Source organism: Centruroides sculpturatus, unplaced genomic scaffold (assembly GCF_000671375.1).
Source record: "Centruroides sculpturatus isolate CEXI.00-Female unplaced genomic scaffold, Cexi_2.0 scaffold390, whole genome shotgun sequence".
Classification (NCBI taxonomy): Eukaryota; Metazoa; Arthropoda; class Arachnida; order Scorpiones; family Buthidae; genus Centruroides; species Centruroides sculpturatus.
This window is the reverse complement of record NW_019384599.1, coordinates 210,966-230,778: the sequence shown is the minus strand read 5'-3', so window position 1 is coordinate 230,778 and position 19,813 is coordinate 210,966. Positions and strand designations below refer to the sequence as shown.

At 31.0% G+C, this 19,813-nt stretch overlaps 1 pseudogene; it reads right to left on the bottom strand.

The window, feature by feature from the left end:
• Positions 1-1,540: 1,540 nt before the first annotated feature.
• LOC111624942 lies at positions 1,541-19,372 on the bottom strand (annotated as a pseudogene).
• Positions 19,373-19,813: the final 441 nt, after the last annotated feature.

Sequence of the window (19,813 nt, the reverse complement as noted above, 5' to 3'; positions counted from 1 at the left end):
TTATAAATAAGAAAAATGTTCTTATAAATAATGAATATTGTATAAAAACACAATAGAATGTACTGCAGCAAATTGGTTTTGTGGACGTTGTGGCATTCGCTACATAGATAGAAACAAAGAAAGGATAGAAAATTTGAGAAACAAGATACAGTGGTGCTACACACAACACAGAAGTAAACTAATGCCTAATGCAGGGGTCGCCAAACTTTTTTCATCATTGGCCCCCTACAACTTTTTGAAACCTCACATTGACCCACACCAAAAAGTGTGTGTTACAAACAAAAACAAAAAGCGCTTACTATTTTAATATTATCTTTTAATTTTACATTTTTTACATTTATAGTACAGTACTGTACAGTACATATGTTAATAATAATTTTTGTAACTGACAATCAATAAGATGGATAAGCTTGATAATCCTTAGCAAGATTAGCAATATTCCGTTCAAAATTTGTAAGTTTTAGTCTTTACATCAACCCCCCAATAATGTTATATCGACCCTCAGGGGTCGATATAGACCACTTTGGCGACCCCTGGCTTAATGCCACTCAATCACATGTTTTTCTATAAGCTAGCCTGTCAGACATTGGAAAAATAACAAAAATGACAAAATTACAGCAGTTTTCCATCTTCTTTCTCTTATTTAATTTAATTGCATATATATTGCCAAGTAAAATAAGGTATTTTAATGATATAATTGAAGTTTTATAACAGCTAACTGAAGAGCTAGTTTTTAATTTTTGAGAAATTTCTTTCAATCTTTTTCATATATATTTGTAAAACTTGCCACCATGTTCTAAGTTAATAAAACAAACTGCTAAGCTTAGGCAACCAAAATTATTCTTTAATGTTTTTGGACATTCTACAACTGTCCTCAGCTTGCAAAGAATACAAACCAATTGCAACAAATTTGTATTCTTTGCAAGCTGAAGATAACTTTAGAATGACTGCAAATGTTACTGAATAAAAAGCAATTTTTGTTGCCTGAATTTCACACTTTGATCTTTAAAATAGCAATTATCTTGAATGAGGTATTTCATACTATATTTTCTATCTGTGCACATATATATTTTTACATAAACACTAGATAATTATTTTCCTATCTGTTTCTTAAAATTAAATTGCATATTAAACCTAAAAATTACCAAATGCCAATTTGTGTAATACAATGTAGAATGCAATTCTTAATTACTGTAAAATTAATAGTTTTTTTTATATTAAACAGTTATACAGTTTTCATTACAGTTAATAAATGAGTGAAAATAAAATTATTTTATTTGGCTGCATTATTATATCATTATATAAACAAATTACTACATAAATGCACATATAGCAAAGTTTACCACCTATAAAATGTACCTTAATTGTAGCAAGTAATCTTGTAAACTCTAACATATAACAACTCATTGAATATTTTTCCCTGGAAGAATAAAAATTTGCTATGCAATTAATTGTTATAAACTGCATAAATAAAATTATTTATCTGTAAAATGATGACACAAGATTTGTATAAATATTATAATCTTTTTAATTTCTTCTCAGTCATCATATAATACATTATTTCTGAAGAGGCACTTTTATCAATTTTTTCAAGTCCATTCATATACGGCCTAAGAACTTCTGGTATTGTTACACTTCCATCTTTATTTTGATGTGTTTCGAAAATACTTGTAATCAATCTCGGTATAGCACATGCAGTACCATTCACAGTGTGAGCAAATTTCAAAATATTATCTTTATTATAGTATTTTATACCTAACCTTCTACTTTGATAATCTGTACAATTAGAAGCACTAGTTACTTCTCCATATAAACCTTTCCCTGGCATCCATGCTTCTATGTCATATTTTCTATAAGCAGCTGCTGCAAGTTCCACGGAAGGCATGTCCAATACCTTGAAGTGAAGTCCGAAATCAGAAATAAATTCTTTTTGGATTGAAAGAAGTTTGTTCAAAAATTCTTCACTTTCAGACTTTGTTTCATTAGCCGTCACACCAAACATTTCCACTTTGGTAAACTGATGAACTCTAGAAACAGATTAAATTTCATATATTATACACAAGATTTACCTTAATATGCATCAATAATTTAAATTATACAATTAGCAGATATTAAAAAATTATTGTGTGTATCATTGTTAATTTTAATTCTTCAACTCAAAGTAATAAGTGAAAAGGTGTCTGAGTACTTATAAATAGTAGTTTAACCTATTTTAAAATAAGTATCTTAATTACTAATAATCAATTTAATTATTAAAACAGTCTAAGCATTTGGATAACCAAAACCTGGATAAATCTTCAAATCTTTAATTACAAGCAAAATTTATAATATAGTTCAACCTGATGATTTATGTGAGATAAGCAGGGAGTCAGGGGTTATTCCCTTCTGACCACTTAATCTGCACGAGCTGGTAAAACCCATCTCGAGGTCGTTGGATGGATAGGAGGGCAAATCGAGTGGGGAGTGCGTCAGTAAGTCGGCAGGGGTCCGTGGACAAACAAAAGACGGGTTTTAACATAACCAATGTAAAAAATTTATTATAAAACTAAAGCTAGAATATACAAATCTATACATGAATAAATGTGGTTACGAATGCGAACAAATAGTCTTTCACTAAACGCATGCTTGACCTAATTTCCCTGTTCTAAGTTTTTCTGAAGAGAGAGTTTACAAGTTTAGTCCCCTTTTTAAATACCTTTCAGGCATATTGGAGAGTCAATGTGGAGAACTTCCTTCATATGGATGGGTCGTTGTCACGGATGCATTTCCAACCTGTCTTCTCCTCTTCTTGGGTCCTGTCCAAATTAATGTCCTAATTAATCTCTCTCGCTCTCTCTGTGCTTCCGGTGACCATCTCTTTTATTCTTTCGTCGTGGGAAAGAGAGTTACGTGTTCATCCAATGTTGACGGTTACGGTGCCAAGTTGACACTTATGAGTCAATTTTCCCCATTGGATTGTTATGACTAAAATTAACCTCTGCTCTAATTCTTACCAAGATTGTTTTGCTGTCAAATTTGTTTACAAATTCCTCAACAAACTCAAATTTCCGACAATTATGAAAATTCATGGATCTCACATTTAGCATCTTTTTTTTAGTCAATACATACTTATGAAAATGAAATTGCTGCAATGTTCACCATCAGACATGTTCACCAAATAACACAAATGGTATTGCATGTAGTATTGTTTGCTTGGATTGTCTATAATGCAGATCTTGATAATATATCTACTCTGTACAATTTGTAACTAACATTTATGCTTACAAGGAGAATGTTGCTATATGCAAGTGGTCCCCCAGAGGTCCTAAAATCCAAGGGAGTTCCCTTGGATTTTAGGACGCCTGGAAGACATTTCCAGCATTTGTTGTAGGAGAAATTGCAATATCATATGAAGAACTTCACTTTTATTAAAAGTTAACTTAAACTTTTCCATTGCAAAATAATTTTTCACACACCCTGTATAAATTGAACTTTCTCAATTCTAACATATGTTTTCTTGTATTTTGATATCTCTGTGCAATATATATCTTATAGCCAATAGCAACATACATTCAATGTTAAGAGAAACTTGTCAGTTTGACATTGACAACTGCAAAAGAGTAAATTATTGACAGTAGTATCTCGGTTGTGTGATAAATTATCCAATATAAACTTGATCAGCCTGATTCAAACAATAATTATAATAATGAAGTATATCCCTTTGCCCCCTGCAGATATCAACAAATTAAAGCATACTAGGTAACCACTTTACAATAAATCCAAAAATAAAACTACAATTAAAATCAAAATTAATTAATTAAAATTGAAATTAAATCAATTGAAATTTAAAACAATGTTTTTAAAAACTGTTTAAAAGTTTTGAAATTTTCAAATTGTAAATCAAATATTTTTTTAAATTTACATTATTTGTGTGCAGTGGTGACAGAATATTTTACTTTTAATATATATACATATTTAGTGATTGTACCTTTATTTATATGTTGAATCCTTTTTAAGGTTATCATTTTTTTTTAATGATTTTTTAGCTTTAGTTTATCTTTTACTGTTTTTATGGTTTCCATTATCTTGTCAAACATTATATTATACTTTTGGTTCATTCCATTACCCATAATTAGACCCCACTGTTTATAAATCTATAAATAACTTTAGCATGTGTATAGTCTCAGATTGAGTCCTCGTATGACAACACGAGACTAGAACAATTATACCTCACATCCCAAACCTGCATTGGCACAGTCATACATCACTAGACTCGGTGGATTTTATTGTGGAACCCCAAATTTTACTGGTGGAACCCTAGGGTTCCATGGAACATAAGTCGGGATCCCCTGCTTTAGAAGAAACATAAATACATAAAATTTTACTTAACATATTCACTGCTAGCAATACCTTAAAGTGGTCTATACTGCAACATTACATATACAGTACCAACCACTCTTATGAGTGTAATAAAAATTGGCTATTTTTCTCATTCAGAAAATTTTTTATTGTATACTGTACACTTCTAATAATATAAATTTTATCTATTGGTTTTGTATAATTAGTCTGTATGTTAATTTTTTATTGATACAATAGTTATTTTCACAGGCTAGCAACATCACTCCGTATGAAAAAAAAATTAAACATATAAAACCCAATAGAAATTTTAATACATGTAAACATTTTTAGTACAGTGATACCTCGGGTTTTGTCAATAATCTGTCTGAAAACAATTGGCAAAATTCGAAACCGACGAAAACCAAGGCAATGATTTCCGTATGAATTAATGTAAATCCAATTAATTCGTTCTAGACACTCCAAAATACATACCAAAAACACATTTTATAGAGAATAAATATAGTGTTTAATACTGAAAACAATAAGAAATTAATATAAAAATGAATAAATGAATGTTTAACATAGCATTCGAAGGGCTGTTGGCTGTGGAAACTTTCATTGATCCCATGATGAAGCTAAAAGGAAAGAAAACAATGGAATTGTTTGGCTTTTTATAAACTCTTTCTGCCCTGTGGGCACTAAGAGGGCCTCTTTTAGCATGCCCATTATGGGTTCTGCCAGGCCCACAACAGGGTGACTGGGCCTGACATATCCAGACAGACCACTCCTGAAAAATTCCTGGGGATTTTTCGACTTGTCTGCATTAGATCCTGGGTCCCCCAGAGCAGTAGGCTGCCACCTTGACTGCTCGGCCATCCGGCTGTCATAGAGGAGTTGTTTGGCTAGATGTAGGGGAGGTAATTCTTACACAACAAGAAACAACACCACACTGAGCAGGAAAATGCGTGGGTGGCCCTTTGTTTTTGCAAAATTAGCAGTGAGGTCGCATGGGCATGCCAACAAAATCTGAGGCAACCGACGAAAATCGAGACAAATTTTTCACAAAAAAAATCGACGATAACCAAAGTCAACAAAAACTAAGGTATTACTGTACTACAGATGAGCTTTAATTTTTATAATAAAAAAATAAATCATTAAATAATGCAGATTTAAAATAACATTAAAATTTAAAAATCCAATATGTTATAAAAATGTGCTCTCTAAAGATGCCAAACTTAACCAAACTATCTTTCAGTGTTAAAGTTGTTTACTTGAAAAAGTTTTAATTACAACCACCAAATACTTTCAACCTTTCAAAATGTCAAAAGTACTTGTAATTAAAACCTTTTCAAGTAAATAACTTTAATGCCAACAGATAGTTTGGTTTATTCTTAATCCAATATATTAAATATTTTTATCTTCCTGTTATCCTTTCTTTTAAATAAGAGAGAGAACAAATTAAAGTCTCTTAATTGCTTTTACAGCAAATTCTATTTATTAGTTTCTTCTTAATCATATAGTTTTCATATAATATAATATATTCTGGTAATTACATTTGCTACAATACAAAGCTAAGAAATTCTATGTCTAAAACAAAATTTAATATTTTAATGTTTGTTTTTTCCCCCATTCATACAAGGTATAGTATAACTCTACTGTACCAATATTTTTGAGATGAATTCTAGGGTCAAGACTTTTTGTAAACATTTTCCAAATTACACTTCATTTTCAAGACTCAGCCTGTCAAAAAAACATATCAGAATATCAGAAACCAATTTTAAACCTCCTATCAAATGGAAACCTTTTATTTTAAATGTTGAGAAATTTTTGAATATGTGAAAATCAAACGTTTAATATGGGTCTTGAGATGGAATCGTTTTTATAAGAAATAAATGTCTGCATCTGTGGAGGATATTTTGAGTAGTTCTTGTAAATTATTCCTTTTAATTCTGCAAAAAACAAATGTTATTCAAAGTAAATTTACAACTTAAAAACTCTTGCTTTCCAACTACTTTTTTTTTTACCATAAAGTGGATGGATACTGCAAAATCTTAAATTTAATAAGGTGTTGTTTACATTTATTACAGTCGTTTCTACTTGGGCAACAGTTATTTATCTCATTTCATTGAAAGAAGCATAAAAAAACAATACAAAATTACTCTAGTTGGCAACTCTAGTGTTAGTACTTTGATAAAATACCTTTTCTTGGTAGTTCTTATTACATTATTTTATGTAAAAAGCTTATAAATATGTTTATAAGTTGTTACACTCTCTATTCTGTATTATACCTAGTTTTGTGTTACTATTGCTTTTTATACAGTGTGTTTGACAAGTTACTGTGTAGCCAACAAGAAGACTTAGCAACCCGGATTCCACAGGAGATTAGGCAATTGGCAAAGAAGTCATCCTAAAAACTGTAGTCCAAAAACCAAAATGTCTGTAAGCGTGCAGTAATGCAATCTGTTGCAAAATGGAAATGCAGGTTTGACTTATGGGTCTCATCTACAATGCCATACTATAACTTTAAGTCATTAAAAATGTCTTACTGCACAGTAACTTTTCACACCCTTGTATTATATCAAATTATTTATGTGTTTAACGTTTTTTGAAAGGAAATCAAAGTTTACCTATAAATTCCTTTTTCCAATTTAATACCACCACCGATTTCGGCTCTGAAGCATCGACTAATAGCCACCATTTTCTGAGGTAATTCTTCATATGAAAGTTTACTATCCATGAAATAAGCTGCTAATGCCATTTCTGCAGTTCCGGATAAGCTGGCTTCTCCAAGCGGTGATGGTTTTATATGATAAATCTGAAAATATTAAAGCCATATTTTTATTTTAAACTTACAAAATCAATACTTATAGCATTGCATTTATGCATTCAGAGAATTTTCTTAATCATATTATACTTACATTAAGAATTTAAATTATTTTTGTCTTCTGTAATGTTGAATTGCAAAATGTAAATGTTAAAGTTACAAAGTGTAATTAAAGTCAATTTGTTATTCAGAAGTTGATCAATATAATACAGGGGTTAGTCAGAATGGTGTTGACAACTTTGACATTTTACACAGGCAGTAAAATGTTTACAGAATTTTGGTATTGCATTGCAATGGTAAAACATATGGAAATGCTTACCTAATCATCTTCAAAATGCTTCAGCACATGTACACTTACTCTACAGATCCTCCATTGTTGCAATACATGTCTTCTTAAGATCTGTTTTCAGCAAAGCAAACAGCCAAAAGACACTTGGAGCAAGATCTGGTGAGTCACCTCATCAAATCCAAGTAAAAAGTGAGCCTTATTGCATTCTTTAATGCACCATGTACATCAAAGAATGGTCCGGGTGGTCTGTGGTATGTTCATGGTGCACAGTGTGATGCACCATGAACATACCACCCGGACAGTGTTACTGGTTATTTCTACATGCAAGTTTTGCATAAGTTAAAAGATGCAATTTGGAGGAAATGGCAAACAAAAAAAGTTGATGAGGAGGGTGATTTCTTCATCATAGTAACCAACCAAGTCACACATCACTTATCCAGTAATTCCTTGCCGACAAAAGACTTCCTGCCATCACCCAACCACTGTGCTCACTAGATCTGAGTGACTTTTAGCTGTTCCCTATGCTGAAAATAGGTATCAAGAGGACATGTTTTGCAACCACGGAGCACATCAAATTGAATACAAGCCAAACCTTCCAATGGTGGTTCCAACAATGGGGCAAGTGTGTATGTGCTGAAATGTTCTTCTTTGAAGATGATATTCTAGTAATATACAACAACAACATTAAGTTAACAATTTTCAGTTATAGATTTACTAAAACTTTAAAATATTTACGTCTCACAATTTTTCAATTTTTCCACCATTTTGACTACTTTCATATTAAAAACATTTAATTATGAATGTAAGGAGGCATCCACTTATATCGGGGAGAGTTGCATGAAAGACTCAAGGAACATGTTAGAGCAATAAAATATGATTACAAAAATTCAATTGTTGCTAAATGTTGTGTGAAGAACAGATGTCAGATCGATCTTAATACATTAAGGATAGTGCAAACAGATAGGAATACAATTAAGAGAAAAATATACAAACACTTAAAAATAGTTAAAAACAAAAAATCTTTTATTCTTAATGAATGAAAATGACCCAGTGGGTTTGCATCAGTCGTGGAATTGGTTTCTGACCATTCTATTTGTAGTGGGAGTGTTGACGAATGAGGAGGAAAGCAACGAATGAAAATAATGATGGTAAGAACTGTGGTTAATGAAGAAAGACACAGATATTACAATAATTGAAGATATAATAAGTTAATTTTATTTAAAAAAAATTTAAAGAATTGTTTCTTCAAATAGAAAAAACATTTTTTAATATGGAAGCAACCAAAACGGTGGAAAATTGAAAAATTGTGACAGGTAAATATTTTAAAGTTTTAGCAAATGTGTAATTGTAAATTGTTAACTTAATGTTGTTGTTGTGTATTTACTAGAGTATCAAAAAAGTATTTGTGCCTTGTTTGGCTTGTATGAAAAAAAACCCACTGAAGAAAACCCATTTTCAAAATGCATCTGGATGAAATAAAGTTGCTGATTGGCTAGTATTTTTGGAGTCTGTGGATGTGATAATTCCTAGAAAATAACAGTGTTTGAACCAATTACATTCGAGATTAAAAAAATGGAATAGAAGCAAAAGAGATATATCAAAGTTTATAATTAAGTGTCACATTTGTTCAATACAGGTACCAAGCTACCATATGTGCCATGCAATAGTNTTGTTGATTCCCTAGTATTTTTGGAGTCTGTGGATGTGATAATTCCTAGAAACTAACAGTGTTTGAACCAATTACATTCAAGATTAAAAAAAATGGAATAGAAGCAAAAAAGATATATCAAAGTTTATAATTAAGTGTCACATTTCTTCAATACAGGTACCAAGCTACCATATGTGCCATGCAATAATCAAATTCATATTGTACTTTCTCCAGCACATTTTTATTAAAATAAGTGATATTCTGTGTGATAAATTCTCATAAACAACAGATGTATGATGAAGTTGCAAATACCAAATCTTTCATGAAAACCTAATAGAAAATACCTAAGAACATAAAGTCTAATGACTTCAGCACCTAATGAACCAAAGATTTATCACCACAGGAAATTCAATAATGAGAAAAATTGTCACTCAGAAAATTTTGCATCTCCACAGGAAAATGCAATAGGACCAGATTATGCTACAGAATGATGTAATTGAAATGAAGGGTGAAAATTGTCAACATCATTTTGATTAACTGCTTTATCTTTGCATCATATAATAATTGATTTGATTTTAAAATGTATTTCAAAATACAGGTATACCTCGCCTTACATCGGTAATTGGTTCCAGGAGAGGCGACGTAAGTCGAATTTACTTGTTTCCGAATGTACTTGTCACTAGGCTAAACCATAAATTACCATTCCCGATTCTGTATTTTATTTATTAATGCATTTTTAATAATACATGATTAATAAGGATCTATTTTAAGCTTACAAATAAATTTTAGTTTTTAATATAGTACAGAAAAAAGTAATCTGAATTTACAAATGCATGTACTGTAAATACAGTACATACTTGTTAATATATATATTTTAATATGATTTTATGTGCTTTAAACGCTTTTCTAGTGATATTACGACTTCAATATTTGTGGCGGACAGATGTAAAGTCGAATAAAATGACTTAAACTTGATTTTTATTTTTCCATATACTTTTTTGACAAACGACGTATAATCGGGAACGACGTAACTCGAAACGACGTAAGTCGAGGTATACCTGTACNACCAAAACGGTGGAAAATTGAAAAATTGTGACAGGTAAATATTTTAAAGTTTTAGCAAATGTGTAATTGTAAATTGTTAACTTAATGTTGTTGTTGTGTATTTACTAGAGTATCAAAAAAGTATTTGTGCCTTGTTTGGCTTGTATGAAAAAAAACCCACTGAAGAAAACCCATTTCCAAAATACATCTGGGTGAAATAAAGTTGCTGATTGGCTAGTATTTTTGGAGTCTGTGGATGTGATAATTCCTAGAAACTAACAGTGTTTGAACCAATTACATTCAAGATTAAAAAAAATGGAATAGAAGCAAAAAAGATATATCAAAGTTTATAATTAAGTGTCACATTTCTTCAATACAGGTACCAAGCTACCATATGTGCCATGCAATAATCAAATTCATATTGTACTTTCTCCAGCACATTTTTATTAAAATAAGTGATATTCTGTGTGATAAATTCTCATAAACAACAGATGTATGATGAAGTTGCAAATACCAAATCTTTCATGAAAACCTAATAGAAAATACCTAAGAACATAAAGTCTAATGACTTCAGCACCTAATGAACCAAAGATTTATCACCACAGGAAATTCAATAATGAGAAAAATTGTCACTCAGAAAATTTTGCATCTCCACAGGAAAATGCAATAGGACCAGATTATGCTACAGAATGATGTAATTGAAATGAAGGGTGAAAATTGTCAACATCATTTTGATTAACTGCTTTATCTTTGCATCATATAATAATTGATTTGATTTTAAAATGTATTTCAAAATACAGGTATACCTCGCCTTACGTCGGTAATTGGTTCCAGGAGAGGCGACGTAAGTCGAATTTACTTGTTTCCGAATGTACTTGTCACTAGGCTAAACCATAAATTACCATTCCCGATTCTGTATTTTATTTATTAATGCATTTTTAATAATATATGATTAATAAGGATCTATTTTAAGCTTACAAATAAATTTTAGTTTTTAATATAGTACAGAAAAAAGTAATCTGAATTTACAAATGCATGTACTGTAAATACAGTACATACTTGTTAATATATATATTTTAATATGATTTTATGTGCTTTAAACGCTTTTCTAGTGATATTACGACTTCAATATTTGTGGCGGACAGATGTAAAGTCGAATAAAATGACTTCAACTTGATTTTTATTTTTCCATATACTTTTTTGACAAACAACGTATAGTCAGGAACGATATAAGTCGAGGTATACCTGTACATTTTAAAATAAAAAAGCAATAATTTTGACAAAATAAAAATACACAAATTATATTAAAAAATAAAGAAAAATTGTCAGAGAAGTTTTTAACTTCCACAAAGATTGTTGTGTGTTAACTGAATGAAAGTCTCAACAAAAAGCTGATTAACCAAGAATTATCTCAAACCTTGGCTGGAATTCTGTAACGTTGTATTCATAACTTTACAGAATTGCTGTTCTACTGTCAGTCTAATATATGTTAGAACCACTGCAAATTACCACTTTGTGAAAACAAAATGCTAGCACGTCTGATGATGTCAAAGATCCCGCCTCACACCTGTGCGATTATCCTTTTGCTAGCGCAGTAATACAAACATACGCTTGCTGTTAACAGAATTCAACAGACAGAGTAGTCATGCTAGCAACAGTGAACGGGGAAAATAGCTTGTAGTCTCGGGGAAAAGAAGGTGGGGCTTTGGAGCGCAACCGAGTGTACACTAGCTCCCGTTTCTTGTAGTTTGCGGCAGCTCTTACAATAAGACACAAAGAGAGCATTACATATCCTTGTAAATATTATTAAATAATTCATGAATTATTTAATAATATTCAGCATTGGAAACTAAAATGTCATCTTAGTCTCCATGTTTGATAACGTCAATGTTTCTCTGCATCTCATTGAATTCCAACATAAGTAAAACATTTTCCAATTGATCATTGTTATAGTCTTTTTTCATTTAAATACTTATATTATTACTACTGTCTATAACAGAATAATTTATAATGAGCACATCAGTTCCCAAACTTATTAACGTCTTTGACGACAGATCTACAAAATAAAATAATTATATTATATTGAATATTGTGATGATGATCATAAGGCTCAGTAGAGGCAAGCCATCAAGTAAACGAACAAACGAACGGCTTAACAAAGCAAACCTTGCTATACTGAAATTAGAACACTTTCTGTCTATCTGATTTCTATTTTATTATATGTATAATGTTGCTTTAATGCTATATTATATATTTATGTAATATATTTTTCTACTTGCCACAATGCAATTTTATATACATATATAATTTGTAAACAAAATTATAAATTTAATTGTAAAATTAAAAACCACTGGAAGTGCCAATAAACAACTTGATGAGTTTAAAACATTTACTTCTGGAGTTTATTGGCATACAAATTGCTCACTTTTTTGTTAGTTAAGTAGGATTATTTTAAGTATTTTATAAGAAATAAATCTATCATTTGACTCTAAATATGAGCAGGGAAAATTAACTTTATATTTAAAATTATATATTTTAAAAATTAATTAAAAAGTGAACAAGAGATGACATTGAGATCAGTGTTACTGACAAATTTTTATATAAGTGTATAATAATAAAGATCCAAAGCAAAAAATTTATTAAAAAATATATACAGTGTGTTTGGAAAAGGTATTACAAAAATGAAGTTTCAAGTTATACAATAAAAATTAAGTAAAAAAAAAAAATGTGTTACAGCTTGCAGGGCACAAACACAGTTATGGAGATATGAAAAATTAAAATGACAATGTTTTTTCTATCTTTACAGTATGGGGGAAAAGGACCTTGCAATTTGCAAGAACCTTTTTGTTTATTTTTTACATGAAGTACAATAAACTGAAAAAAAAGAATAGTTGACACTTTTGAATTAAAAAGGAATATACTGTAGTGATCTGTCACTTAAATTAAATTGTTTTGTTTTTTTTTTTGTAAATTTTTCGCCTGTTCCGTTTGTGCTCGGGCACCACATTTTGTAAAACCCGCGGGACTGGATGATTGGTTGCGATTCGTGACGTCAACCACAGAGAAGTATAAAGGGAAGTGTTTCACCTAAAAGTAGGATTTTTTGTTTCTTGCTCTTCGGACTGTGTCGGACACGTGGTATAAGTGAGGTGCAAGTGTTTAAGCACGTGGTTGGAAAGAGAAGAGAATGGACAGTTGGAAGAAAGAACAATAATCCAATTCCATCCAGATCTAGGAGCAAGACGTTGAATGATGATGTCAAAGATCCCCCCTCACACCTGTGCGATTATCCTTTTGCTAGCGCAGTAATACAAACATACGCTTGCTGTTAACAGAATTCAACAGACAGAGTAGTCATGCTAGCAACAGTGAACGGGGAAAATAGCTTGTAGTCTCGGGGAAAAGAAGGTGGGGCTTTGGAGCGCAACCGAGTGTACACTAGCTCCCGTTTCTTGTAGTTTGCGGCAGCTCTTACAATAAGACACAAAGAGAGCATTACATATCCTTGTAAATATTATTAAATAATTCATGAATTATTTAATAATATTCAGCATTGGAAACTAAAATGTCATCTTAGTCTCCATGTTTGATAACGTCAATGTTTCTCTGCATCTCATTGAATTCCAACATAAGTAAAACATTTTCCAATTGATCATTGTTATAGTCTTTTTTCATTTAAATACTTATATTATTACTACTGTCTATAACAGAATAATTTATAATGAGCACATCAGTTCCCAAACTTATTAACGTCTTTGACGACAGATCTACAAAATAAAATAANATTGGAAGAAAGAACAATAATCCAATTCCATCCAGATCTAGGAGCAAGACGTTGAAGTAAATAGCATATACATTCCTTCTAATTGAACGAAGGACACATGTAAGACAATTTGTTTGTTCTTTGTTGTACAATCACTAAAAATTAGGTAGTAGAATAAAGAGTACATATATATGTATATATATACGTGTTAACGGTACTTAAACCTGTATAGGATATATATGGATATAGGTATAAATTGTCGGTGTATCAATATGCCTGTAAGACTCCTGAAAAATTAAATCATTTTTTTTACCTACAAATTAAGAAGTGTCAAGTCCTTAATTTGGTTTGTGTTCATTGCCTATTACCCTATATTGTACACTGTATACTCAGGTATAGCAGTAAATCTAACAATACAAACAAAAAAAAACTTCAAAAAGATATTGAAAATGCCATCTCCTACAATGCATACCTCATACCTCCTAATAATTGACTGATAGACCCTTAGAAGTACTGCACAAATCTTGCACTTCACTCATTATTCAGGCAAGTAACTCATTTCTGTAACCTTTTCTTTAAGTATTTCCAGACAAAGAATCCCCAATATCTCCAGTACATTTTCATCCTGACATCCCTCATAAAACATTAGCATTATGGAACTCAGTTTCACTTTTGCAATTTCCTTTCAAATATCCTGTATAATATGAAGATAAACACAAAGATAATTTGGAATTTTCTTAATATGTCCTTCTCATGCCACAGAAAATATAATTTGGATTTTTGTCTTAAAAGTTTTACAAAATTTTGAAGCAACAGGAATTTTTAAAAACAATTTACATAGTTTTAGCTGGGGAAGAGCCTATAAAGACTGACTCAACTTGCATTTAAATAGCAAAGTTAAAAACTAAATAACTACATTCAAATTAAAAACTGAACTTAACAGAGGATTAAATTAGCACAAAAACTATCTTTCATAACTATATATGGTCTTCCGAAATGAATGCTACCATTTTAAATTACTGTAATTATGTTGATTATTAACCGTGAAGTAAGCAATATATACTAATTGATAGAGTAACTGTCCATGTTTCATCTCCCAACCACATTCAAACATCTCGTTATCTACTACCTCTAGAAAATGCCATAAACGAAAATGGCAACTTCACATCAGAAAAGGTATTTAGTGTTCTGCAGTTTGCAAAGTTGGAGTCACTCATCAATGTGCAACATAAGTAATCTGCAGAAACTGCAGAATATAACAATTCTACAGCTACAGGAGTTGTAGAATTGTGGTAGCTAAGAGAGAAATGACAACAGATATGACATAGCGGTTAAAGTCCAGATACGTATACCGTCATGGCGGCTCATCTCTAATTCCAGCAAACAGTGGGGATGCACGTTCTAACCTAACCTAACCTATTCTTATAATTTGGTTGGTAATAATTATGGTAATTTATTAAATAGGTTAGGTTATGTTAGAACGTGCATCCCCGCTGTTTCCTTTCTTTTGTTTGCTGGAATCAGAGATGAGCCGCCATGACGGTATACGTATCTGGACATTAACCGACATAGCACATGCAGGAAGAATGTGAATATTGGAAACTGTAATGAGCAAATATGAAACTTAGAGTTTTTGAATGTTTTAATGCACATTACAACATTCTCAGATAATATTTAACATAATTACAATAATACATATACCAATTCAAAATGGAGGAATTCTTTACAGAAGACTCTGTATTTTTAATAAATAATTATATTATTATAACAAATTATAAGTATATTACCTGGGTATGTGGATTTCCTGCTGTAATCATACCACACCTTTCTAAAATTTTGGGATGTAGAATATCTGGTACCGAAACCAGATCAAAACCCTTCTTCACTAATCTTTCGACACAATAATTTATCAGTGCCTGTTCTAATTTTGCTAAATGTCCTTTGAACTGATAACTTCTTTCATTTGAAAACTGGCCTAAAAAGTCCATTCTTAAAATACCTAAATTCTTGGCATTTAAATGAAACTGCACAGGCTCAAAGTCAAATTCTGGTTTTTTGCCAAATGATTCCAATTCGACGGGTTCATCTGAACTTTTTAGTACATCAGGATGAGTGATATTTGGTATGTTATTGGCTTCATACAATAATTCATCCTGCAGTTGTTTTAATAGTTTTCTATCCGAAACGTCAAGCTCGACTTTTTGTTTCAAATTTTCTACTTTCTGTTTTAATTTGAGAATTTTATCAATATCGCCAACACCTTTACGATTTTTTATATTCTCTCTGATCGTATCTGTATTTGCTGGATCGCATATATAATCAAAATCAAGTTCTAGTTGTGGAAATACATAATCAGTTTTATTACAACGGAGTTTAATTCCAAAATTAAATATCTTAGATGAAGCACAGAGATCAGGATGTCTAAAAAATGATATCCTCCTACCTAGACGCCATACGTATTTTTGAAGCATCTTACAAAGTGAATTATGAAACTAAAAATCACTCGAGTCTTCTTTTTCCAGTCTTAGATTAAAAATTGCACAAGTGAAACACCTGAAAAATAAAATATGTAATTGATTTTTTTTATTAATTTATATAAAAGTTGCAAGTGCAAGATCTAAAGAATGAAAATTCCTTATAGTTTTCTAGAGTAATAAATTAATTAATGGGATAAGTATATTATAATCAATTCTTGAATGCAATAAGTACTTTTAACTACAGTAGAGTACGACAAACTTGACTTAATGTGGACTAAGATTATGACAAGCTGCATAGTGATAATGCTAGTCTAAATAGCAGAATTTTCCTGAAGCTTCCTATATGTAAAAACTTGCATACATATTAACTACGTACCAATGTTGACTATTTCTATTTGTAGTTAAATTTTTATTTTAAATATATTGACTATTCATTGACTACTTTCAACTTAGTGACATTCGTGTCATGTGATTTTGTAGTGATAACTTGAAAAAAGGGTTATATTCTTAACATATGGATATGATGCTATTATGAAGTGTTGCCAGTAAAAAACAATAAGTTATTTGATCCCAGTGCTAAGTTAAAGGTAAAAATTACATTAAACATATTTTTTTTTTTTTTTAAATGACATGAGTTTTACAGAACATCAAATTATTGAAAGTTGAGTTTCCAAGATCCTACTGTATTTTCTAAATGTCAATGCAGATAAATGGCAAGAATTGCAACAACAGTCAATATCAACCAATAGTTCTATAATTATCTCTTTTGAAATTGACAACTGTAAGAGATGATTCAATGAACATATTATTGGTGCACATCGTTTTAATTTAAAAGCTCCTTGCCAGTGCCTTCTATAAAACTAATCTTTTTTGAAACCATATTACACCAAAATAAATGGTATGTCCTAAGAAAACTGTCCTTAATTAATTAATGAAATTGTGTTAACCAAGTGCTACCTGTATTTCAAAGACATACAGATTTTTTGACTGCAGAGGGAACAGATAGACAATTTGAAAAAACAAGCCAGTTGCACTATGACCTGAAACAGACAGCACAGAGAAGAGATATTTGGCACTTAATGAAAATAAACGTCCAACTCAGAAACTTCAAATGATTATTTTCAACAGCAATATCAACAGCAAAATTCATAGATTCCTGTTTTAAATTTTAATTTATAAAGGAAAAATAAATAACTTAGTAGGAAATGAATAGATAATATACATCTTTCGAAATATATCATTTAGATAACCTTTCTGGTAATGTTTTTTAACATACCATATATCAGAAATCAATTTAATGTTTATGGGGATATTTATTTACCTACTGATAACAAGAACATAATCTATTAAAACTGCATAAGTCAATAACAAATATAAATACCAAATTCAATTTTATTAAATTCTAATCTCTTTCTCTTCCATAAAAAAACGAGACAGATGAGACCTAATCATACTGTAACCCATAGAAGTAAAAAAGTCAGTGTGAATTTAAAAAAGGGTGTTTACTGTTTTTTTATTAATAATTGCTTAGGAGGTAATTACATAAAATGTAATGAGTGGTGGTGGTTCAAGGGTAATTTGGGGTGAGGAAGGGAACACTTGCATGCTTTTCCTGACAAGATTAGCCTTTGTGTTTCCATCTAACCCACAACTGTGCCAGCTTCCAGTAGCCCATTTGACTGTTCATGGAGTATTTTGATGTTATATAGTTGAGGTATTAGAGCTTGCCCTATCTGTAAGCTGCAAGTGACAGCATGGAGAATAGACAGTAGTACCGGTTAATGAAAAAAATACCCTTCCCATCACTATTAGCCCCAGAACCACAGCCACTCATCAAATTTCACCTAATTACCCCCTATGTAATTAAAAAAAACAGTATGCACCCTTTCCTTAACTCATACCCAGCGGCGGCCTTATCCATTGCGAGGCTCTGGGCGGCAGATCTTTGCGAGGCCCTTGTCCTTTGTGCAAAGTATGTGAATTGAAATAGTAGGCACTTATTAATATTAATATATACTGTACTATAAATTAAATTTATTTTATTGTTATAACTAATAGCCAAGGATAAAATAAAAAGTTTTAAATATCAACTTTTTTCTACTTGGTTGTTGCGCGAGGCCCCGGGTGATTGCCCTGCTCGCCACCCCCTAAGACCGCCACTGCTCATACCAAACGGTCAAAAGAACCAATAATCTATATGACCCTTCATGAGATATAACCCCAAATCAGACTGGAATTTATTCCTGTGTGCTCTGATAAGATCCCAACTGCCTCATTAAGATCTGCTTTTATATCATCAAAGAAACCATACCTGTAGATGTGACCCATTGTGAGATAGTTGCCTCCAAATATCAGCTTTTACTACATAATAGTACTACTGTCTATTCTCCATGTCAGTTGACAGACACAGAACATGTAGTCCCGTGCTGAGATGAAAGTGATAGCAAGCACTGAAGTTTTATATAACATCAAACAGTCAAATGGGTTATCAAAGCCAGCATAGTTGCATTAGCTAAATAGTTAAACACAATAGTTGTGTGAAGCAATGTGATTCCTGATCGCATGCAACCTGGAAGAAGGCTTATTTCAGGGGACTGTATCTCACGAGGGGTAACATGCAGAGGCATGGTTCCTTTGACATTTTTGCTCTTATGAGTATGGTCTATAGCATTGATAAGGTATCAACTGCCTCAGAGGTGTAATTGTACCTCTTTGACTTCTTTGCTTGTACCAAACGGTACAGAAAATCTACAATTCTGGGGTAAGAAAAACCTCATTCATAGTTCACATCTTATCCCTAAATGCACGTGTCATATCACAATATATAAATTATGACACGTGACATGAGAAAATAGCCAAATTTAAGATAAACATAAACATGCTGTACACTTTAATATTACTTAGTTAAACTTTATGGTTGATACAACTCACAACATTAATTATGAGCTTAAAACTAAATACTAAATACATTTTAAACACCTACACGACCTCCCGAGACATTTAAACAGCCACCATTTCTGCAGGTGACGTCATTTACGATATCAGCGCCCCCAAGTGAATATATAAAATATATAAATTTTTAAAAGCTGTTAGTATAAAAAAATATTAACTAATAACACTAAATTAATTATATATAAAATTGCCCTATTTTATTTAAATTTAATCCACTGAATATATTAAACATTAAATTAAAAAGTTAAACAATATCACGTGACATAAGTTAATCGAATAAGACTGATAACACTTTTAAATAATCGTAAATTAATTAAATATTATCAGTTTCTTTTATTTAATCTTATAATAAGATAAGAAAAATAACGATATAAATATAAAATTTATTGTTTTTTTTTAAATTGAAAATGATAATTAATTTCAAATATTTCCAAAAGATGGCGAAAGAATCGTCTCTGAAGACGTGAAATTAATTTAAAATATTATAAATAAATCTTCA